The sequence below is a fragment of the Notolepis coatsorum genome (assembly GCF_963971535.1).
Source record: "Notolepis coatsorum genome assembly, chromosome: 7".
Lineage (NCBI taxonomy): Eukaryota > Metazoa > Chordata > Actinopteri > Aulopiformes > Paralepididae > Notolepis > Notolepis coatsorum.
This window is the reverse complement of record NC_140171.1, coordinates 47,774,569-47,783,855: the sequence shown is the minus strand read 5'-3', so window position 1 is coordinate 47,783,855 and position 9,287 is coordinate 47,774,569.

Genomic DNA, 9,287 nt, shown 5'->3' with positions numbered 1-9,287 from the left:
CTCTGGAACTCCCTCCCTCCAAACATCTGCAGTGCTACATCCCTGGACTCTTTCAAATCCCAACTCAAATCTCCCCTCTTCACCAAATTTATAAACGACTGCCTGATTTCCCTCTTTTTTTTTGCTTTGTCGTTACCTTGTTCCTCTGATCTCCTTCCCCTTAGCTGCTCCTTCCCTAGTTGCCCCCCTCTGTTAAGCGCCTTGGGTTTCCTGAAAGGCGCTATACAAATCCAATACATTATTATTATCTTATGGGCCAGAATTCACATTATTCCTTTGACCTGAAACAGTTGAATCTTTGCAAATGTGAAACAAAACTTGGGAGCTGCTACAATGAATTGGACATTTTGAACCTATTAAATGTTTTTGAGCTCTTACAGGCAAATGGCTTAAATTTGAATACATTTATTTGTATAATCTTGCATGGTAATGGTTATGAACCTGAACATTTTCCTATACCTCCTCCCAAAGACTGTTGGTCTCACATTGCCTGTCAGATGGAGAAGATCCACCATTTGTCTCTGAGTAACCCATGGTGCCCTAGTGGTTGATATGTTCACTCTGCACAGATCACCTTGTTAAAGGGCCACTTCGCCGATTTTCCACTTTAAACCTTAAGCGCCATGTCTGTTGTTTCTAGTTTTGGGAGAAACTTGTTCATGTTCACAAATCTACATTGAACCGTCACCAGGATTATAGGAATAACATGTACATTTAGTTTTAGGGTGGATCTTCCCTTGAATGCGGCAGCAGGTCTGATGGTCATGTGGTATGTTATGCGTGGGTTGTATCAACAGTGCATTGTTGAAACATGATGTGTCGAATATCAGTTGAAATCCTGGTAAATGATTAATACCCTGTGGCCCAGAGGACCCTACACCACATCCTGAGTTTGGACAAATGTACAGTTGTGTGGGAGATCTCTGCTGATTTGGCCTATATGAACCCCACAGTGGGCTACTAGGCATGCAGGCATCTGGGTTATGGGTCAAGATCTGCTCACCAGACTCTTTCTACTGTTGCAAATCTTGCATGACCTTTGTGTAGCAAGCAATCAATATCAACTTGGCATCAAGACAAGAGTTTTGTAAGCATATACTGTAGACCAGTGGTTCTCAACCTTTTTACACCAAGTACCACTTGAGAGCGTAGCTGGCTCTCCATGTACCACCATATGACCGACGTTAACGTACAGTCTAACTCTATTCAGCTATGCACAGTTCACGCAGGAGGCAAATTTATTCCTAATAACATTATTTATTGTTAACTTTAGTCAGACACAGCCACAATGTACGAAAGGGGTACTAGAACTAGCAAACTCTTCCACACAATTATCATACAATGCAAGGGGCATTGAGAACATAATAACTAACATTCTCACATAGCAAGTGAGAAAATTAAGAACTATTTCAGCAAATGTACTTCATTCAAACACTCTCTGAATGAACACTCTCCCTCTCACACATGCACAAAGTGTAACAGGCGAGGGATAATACAGTTCAAACAAATAAATAAGTGTCTCTTTCTGTCTGTCAGATTCTCTCTCTCCCCCACTGTGTCTCTCCCTCTCTCCTTCTCTTTCTCTCTCCCTTTATCTCCTTCCCTCTCTCCCCCCCTCATTCTGTCTCTCTCACACACACACACACACTAGTTTTGCGCGGGCTGATCCATAGTGGGCGAGTGCCTGTGGTCAACCGCGGCCGCGATCAAACTAAAATGTTTTTATTGTTTGCGGGTAATTTGCGGCCAGGTTAGTTGAAATAAAAATGTAATGAGCATAATATCGGCGATATCCTGCATCAAATCCAGACTCTTTCCCGAGGGATCTTCTTCCGATAAAAATAAAGTCTAATCCGACAGCAGTAACAGCATAATGATGAATAGTGATGTGGATGTAAATCAACAAAACACTTGTAGTCCATTTTAGAAGAGACAGAAGGCTTTGAGAAACGAGTGTTGCTACTTACCAGCTTTCGCTATGCGGAGGCGGGCAGCCTGGCACGATATGAGGCTTCCTGTGATTTGGCTGTGGTTGTACAGCAGGATTGAATCGTGGACTTGCGCTTATTCAGTGCATCGCGTTTTCTTGTGAAGAAATCTTCTGGCCTATTCGGCTAGTCATCACTAGCTTGCTTATAACATTAGCTAATCGTGCACGCGCCACAGGTACTAGTGTCCGTCAGAAACAACATCAGACTCAGAAACAAACATTTATTTGGTTTCTAAATCTAAAAACAACAAATTTTTTTTTTGTATCTACTTTTTCTTCCCATTTTCTATTTTTCTCCCTTCCCCAATTTCGTATTGTCCAATTCTACCCTCCCCTGTCTCGAACGTTGTTAGGCCATGCCTCCCACAAGCCGGCTGCAATGTGGATGAAGCCTTGCATCACGTGTCCCCTCCGGTACTCGAGGAGGCAGCCGTCGCATCTTTTCACTTGCACAGCGCGATCTCTCAGCAGCGAGGGTCTGCGTGGGAGGGACATGCCGCCCCCGTCGCTTCCTGATTCTACTGCGCAGGCGCACCAACCGACCTGTAGGAGTCGCTGTCCACAACGTCCGATCCCCACCCACCAGCTTCCCACCCCCTAATACTGCCAATTGTATTAGTATGAACGACCAGCCAAGCTGGTAGCAACGCCGAGAGCTGGGCTCGAACCCATCAACCCAGCATCTCCTGCGTTGGTGGCGAGCGCCTTGCCCACTGCGCCACCTAGCCGCCGACAACCAAATAAATTTACAACTTATTTTAAAACCCAATTTCAATTATCTCAAGCTTATTTTCATTCATTGTAGTATTAGTATTTTGATTTTAAAGTTGGTTTTATTTAATTTTTTTTAAACATTGAGATTCCAGGGACCCCTCAGAGTACCACCAGCAGGGGGCCCAAGTACCACTAGTGGTACGCGTACCACAGGTTGAGAACCACTGCGGACATTAAGATGCAACTACACACCAAGGTTGTCAGTGTTAATGAGAATGTGCTCTTAAGTCAGCGTGCATAGTTAAATAAGGGTTACAAAATCTTGATATTAAGAAACCAATAGGCCATGTGGGAGGGTCATCATACTGTTTAGTAAACCAGGAAAGGCCCTTAAGCTCCTTATTATATCTGAATCACCTCTAGTTATGGTCTCTTCATCTCTGAAGCTCTCCGAGTAATACTGTGTTAGCCTCGGACAGGAAGACACCTTTGGTTAACTAACCACTGCCAGAGCTGACCAGAGGAAAGACATTTGGAGGATGGGGGCAACCTTTTCAGTAGCAAATTCTATAATAATCTTGCTTTCGTTGGTCCTTGTAAACTGGTGTAGTGTATTTTTGATGGTTATTAGACACTATTATAGCATACTCATAATGGCTAGTTGAGAGCAGACGGATAAAAAAAAAAATTAAGATTTTATTTATAGCATTTTCAGCTTTTTTGGTCAACGCAGGACCTTTTGGCCACGCAGGACCGACAGCGGCCACGCAGGACCGATAGAGAAGAGAGGGTGAAACAGGAGAAGACATGCGGCACATGGCCACCGGGTCGGGGAATTCCGGATTCCACATTTTACTTCTCAGGCATGTAACCCGAGACTACTGCATTCATTGGGGACCCTCAGAGCAGCGTGGATTATGTGTTTCGAGTACATAATGTTGGATCAATAAACGCAATCGATATTTGGAATGGCGATCAGGAATTGGAATAATCTTTTTGCAGAACATCTGATCTGAGGTAAGGAATCTATTTTACCAGTCTTGGGGTAATCGTATGTTTTTTTCACATATTTCACAACGTGTGCCCCTATGTGTGTATATGACGTTAGCGCTGACCAGGTCATAGATAATCGATTTTTCAGCCCGCTTCTCTAGCGTGCATAAGTACACATATACTATCGATAATCTAGCGTTTATTTGAAAACGATTAATAAATCAGCCGGAAAATGACAACATGTTGTGTGTATTACACTAAAGGGCGATTCCTGCAGAATCTTTTTTATCTTCTAGATATTTTCAAAAAATTCAGTTCTTCAAAACGGTATAAAACGGAAATGTACAGATGAAAAAACAATCAGTTTCGTACATGTTGACTGCAAGCAAGTCATTGATAAGCGACGGGCGTATTAGACACATAGCCATAATATAGAATATAGAAATAGCTCCGCGAAAATCATGAAATATCGGAAAATCAGTCCCAAAAGGCTGATAAAATCAAGCGATAAATAGTGCGCCCCCTGCTGGTGTAACGGGGAAGCCTGTGGGTATGTCCACAGTCACGGAAACAGGTGTGTTGACGAGTGACTGTGGCAGTGCGGGCTGGTAAATTAAACTCACTTGCCCATAACAGGGTTAACAGACGCATAGTTAGTAGTTAGGAGTGAATTCACTTCTTAGTGCAGCGGCCTGTGTCGTCGCCTGCGGACGCGGGAGCCCCCTGTTCGACTCCCCCTCGGGACACTCTCATTTAACATCAAACACAACGCAGACCAAGATGATCCGTCACACTGGCACTCAATGTGTTAATGTATCGCGTAATTTCAACATGGAAATAATGAATATCAAAATAAAAGGACACGTTGTTGGAACTTGATCATGCATATTTATTAGAAAATGAAATTACATCACAATGTTATTAATGAAATGAATATTATCAAACGGAATCGTTTCTGTATACACATTTATAAAACGATCTAGGCATATTTAGCCTTTTTTTTTAATGCGTTCACATGCGCTTTTCAAGAATAAACAAAAACGAGACTTAATGGGAAGGGTGTGCTTGTACATTTGAACATAGTTCCATGATACGTGGCTGTGTTGTGCTGAGAAGGAGGCGCAGATCCGCTTCTACTCTGAGGCGAGATCTGTATTTATTTTTGATTAATGTCAGAGTCGAGAATCCCGCTTCACAGAGGTATGTTGACGCAAACGGGACAAGCTTTCTCAGCGCAGCATTACACAGCATCGGGTACTCGTTCCGGACTGATATCCAGAACTTTGCGAGGGCCTGTCCAGTGAACTTGACTTTCAGTAGCTCGTCACACGAAAGATCGATCAACGCCTCCTGCTCAGACAGTGAGAGGCCTGTTGCGTCATGCGCAATGAACGGATCTTGGATCCAGTTGTTCAAATTGTCCGTGCTCTCTTTCGGGGAAATAATTCCGAAATTGATCAATGAGCCCTTCTATGTGGCTACAGATGATGGGCTTCAAATCATTTTGTGCCACATTATGTTCCTCCAAAAAGCAATCAAGCAGAGTAAACACCCCAAAATCTCCGCTGATGGTCTTGGAGTGCCACAAACGGAGTTTTTTAATCCAGCTTTCCATTTTAGCTGTAAGTCCAAACAGGTTTGTGTCCCGACCTTGTAGTCCCAGATTCAACGTATTGAGCTGTTCAAAGATGTCGGCTAGATATGCCAGTTGTGCCAGCCATTCACTATCGGCAAATTTATCTGCCAATGGGTTGTTTCTGTCTGCAAGGAAAATCTGCGCTTCTTCTCAGAGTCCAAAAAGGCGATTTAATACTCTGCCTCGAGATAGCCATCTCACTTCAGTGTGGTAAAGCAGCTGGTTATGCGCTGAGCGCATTTCATCACACAACACTTTGAATATGCGAGAACTAGTTGCGCTAGTTTTCACTGCATTAACAATGCGGACTGCGTCGTCAGGCACCTGTTTAAGACTGGGTGGCATAACATTCGTAACACAAAAACGCACTGTGGTCTCGGGTCATCTTCTTGGCCAGTCCAAGTAAATCCATATGCGAAGTATTTAGGATCATAACTTCTTTTACTCCGTTTCGTAGTAGTCCTGGTATCACTACTACTAAATTCTGCCTTTCTCTTGTTAGCATTTGGAACACACGCACGTGACGCACCGCTTCTTACAACAAACCTATCCATTGCGAGTGTCCAGGTTAAATGAATCAAATCAGCTTTATATGCTTGGCCTGGAAAGTCCCCCCCCTGGAAGTGCTTTAGTTACGAGACAGTGTCGATCACAAATATCTGAGTACACATTGACACACAAAAGACCAGACGATATACCTGCGCAGGGCTGTCACGCACGCTCGCGCATGCACGTCGCGGCACTTTGCGCTCCTCACAAAAGACAAAAGACCAGACGTGGCCTCAGTGATTATACCTGCGCTGATGTATGAGATGTGTATTGGAATACTGTGCCTCCGTTGATGCAGGGGCGAGACATGGCAAATACACACAGTGGCCAGGTAGAAAACTCGATCTGAGTTGGGCTCGCGGATTTTCGGCGTTTTTATTTTATTTTTGTCAATGCGCAAAAAATTGGGGTTGCGACCCGTAGTTTGAGAACCGCTGCTCTAGACTAAAGCCAAATTACCATCTGTGGTGGAGCCCCGATTCACCCCTGGTCACAAGACCATTGTTGTTAGAACCTGTTTATCAAAAGAACCTTTGTAATACGTGTGACTTGGACCAGATCATTTTGATGAAAATAGGGGTCAACATTTTAGATATAACAACCATGATTGACCATTGCTGGGGACTCAGTCTAGTCAAGGCTGTGTCGAGGATGGACCTTTTTCTGCTGTGCTATGAGCCTGCTGTTTGCTTTGCCTGCTGACTAAATCATCTTTTCATCAGACCATTTGCTCCAAGCTTCCTGCTTGTTGCTCTGAAAACCAGACCTCCATGCCGTAGGAATTACCACAACAAGTTAGCTACAAGACTTCAATTTACGACACTGGTAAGGTTTACCAATTGGAAGTTGCATTCAATTGCCCAGTCAAGTCATAATTACAGCTGATAAATTCTGGTTCCATGAGACCTGACTAACATGTAACTGGGCCTTTCTTACTGTGTGATGGCAAATTTGCTAAAATTATTGTAAAACATCCTCAGTTATAATATATTGGCCTGTGATTCCCAAAGAGGGATTCAACTTTCATGTACCCAGACAAAGCAGATACACGTGTCACCTTACTTGTCTGACCAAAAGAAGCACCTGAATGCAATCACCTTCTACATACAAGTTGACCACAATTATGAGTTTACAAGGAGCAACCAAATTTGCCAGCAATCTACTGAGCCATTGTAGAGCTCATAATTATCAAAACCGAGTCTCAGATTTAGGAATGCTGACATAAAATCAGGTTAGCCTGTTAGCTCCTAATGATGGAGATCACCAATGGTGATTAGTTATTCCAGATCAGTAGGCTTTCTGATACAAGGCATCAGTACAAGAGGGTGATGGACCAGTAAAACCATTTTATTCACTGAAATATATTAAATGGGCACTTCACCAAAAAGTTTAATTAAATTAGTTTGAATATGGCCACCAGTGATCATCTGGGACATCAAATCTGTGTTTTAATTACAGCTCAATTAAATTATAAGGTAGTAGTCCCTATGAGATGAGGTATTGCTCTTATTTTTTCATCTACATCATTTCATGTATGTCTGGGAGTGCTTGCATTCATTCATTTGCATTTATTTTAAATTAGTTGGACCTTATGGTGTTCTTGTTTTATTCTTGACTTATTGTTATGTTTCTTCTTGACTTGTTTAACACTTTGAGCACCACGCCGGGTTTTCCTTTTTACCCCCTTGATGCCACGGTACACGGCCCATGTTAACGTTAATATCGCCTAATCTATGTTTTAAATTATGCTATGTGTCTAATCTGCCCATCGCTTATCAAATAATCATTTTCCAGTCAACATTGGCAAAGCAGATTGTGTTTTTATCGCTTCATTTCCTATTTCTATTTATGAATAGTTTTCAAATAAACGCTAGATGGTCGATAGTATATGTGTGCGCACGCACGCTCGTGCCGTGCGCTGATAATCGCTGCTATTATTTCCTCATGGCTTTTACAGTGAAACAGCCATATCACATATAGTGGAAACGCTTATATCTCCATGAAAACGAGTCTGATTATCCTAACACTGATAACATAGATTCCTTACCTGACATCAGATGGTATCCAAATGGTATATTCCAATTCCTGATCACCATTCGAAAAAATCGATAAGTATATTGATCCAACGTGTGTACAGTATAACCCATGATCGCCGCGGCTCAGAGGCTCCAGAATGAACTCCGGCTGCATGGGTGAGAAGTAAAATGTGGACTGGAATATTTTTTTCCCCCCATCCATTTTCATTGAGTCCATTCCAAAAGGGTGATTTACCATCTGGGAGACGATAGGGGGCGCTTTTTTCACATCTGATCGCCGGCGGCCCCTGGATCTCCAACGGTAGGCTCGCGTGATGCAATATGATTTCAGATCGCTAATAAAAAAATGTAAATAAAAAAATCCGAGAAAAGCTGTGACGTGGCTTTCAACGTCACAATCGTAAACCTGAGATTAGCCGTGAGTGGCGCTCAAAGTGTTAAAGAAGACGTGTCCGGCCCATGGGGACATTAACGTGTGTTGTCGGGCCTTACAAATAGATTTTGATTTGATTCATGGTGCTGTAATTAACACAAAACAAGGATTCAATGTCCCCGATGACACCACTGGTGGCCATATTAAAAAAAATATTACTCTCAATAACTAATGCAAACCGGTTTTTGGATGAGCGTGAGATTATGTGCAAAATATTTCAGCATAGTTTTTTGGTGAAGTTCCCTTTTAACAGGGGAAAGCATACAATAATGTGTGCCAACAAGGAGGACTATATATCCAGCTCCGATAAGAGCTAGGTCCACATTTCTCCTCCATGAATCACAGTCATCTATGGCCTTTTCATCTGTGTTCATTGTGTCCGGTCATTTTGTGTTTAGCCCTCTGATGGTTATGGTAATGGTACTGTATGCTGGCAGGCTACAGGAAGATGCCTGTGGTTAGCTAACCACAGCCGGAGTTAACCAAAACAAAAACATAGTAACAGGGGTGGAAGGATTCCCGTAATGGCAGAATGATCCTCTCCAGTTTAATGCCGTCTTGTTGTACAAAACTTGTAAGTCGCTTTGGATAAAAGCGTCAGCTAAATGACAAAATGTAAATGTACAAAATGTAAATGTTGAAAATAGCTGATGGCAGCATTGTTACAACGCCTTTGGAAATGTTACCTCACACAGACACAGTAAATCTAGAGCAGTGAATTTGTTTACGGGAACTTGCCAGTAATAAGTTAAAAACACTTCCTAGCATTCTCAAAATGGTGGACAGTGTCTGCCGTTTAATAAAGTCTGGTCTTAGCTTAACATGTCGGCACAGCGTACATACGCTGCTACGTGCTTCATTGTCTCACCGGTGCCATTTCTTTCCAGTAGTACCAGTCCTAAAAAAGGTTCCTTTGGTTTCCTTTTATTGTCGCTC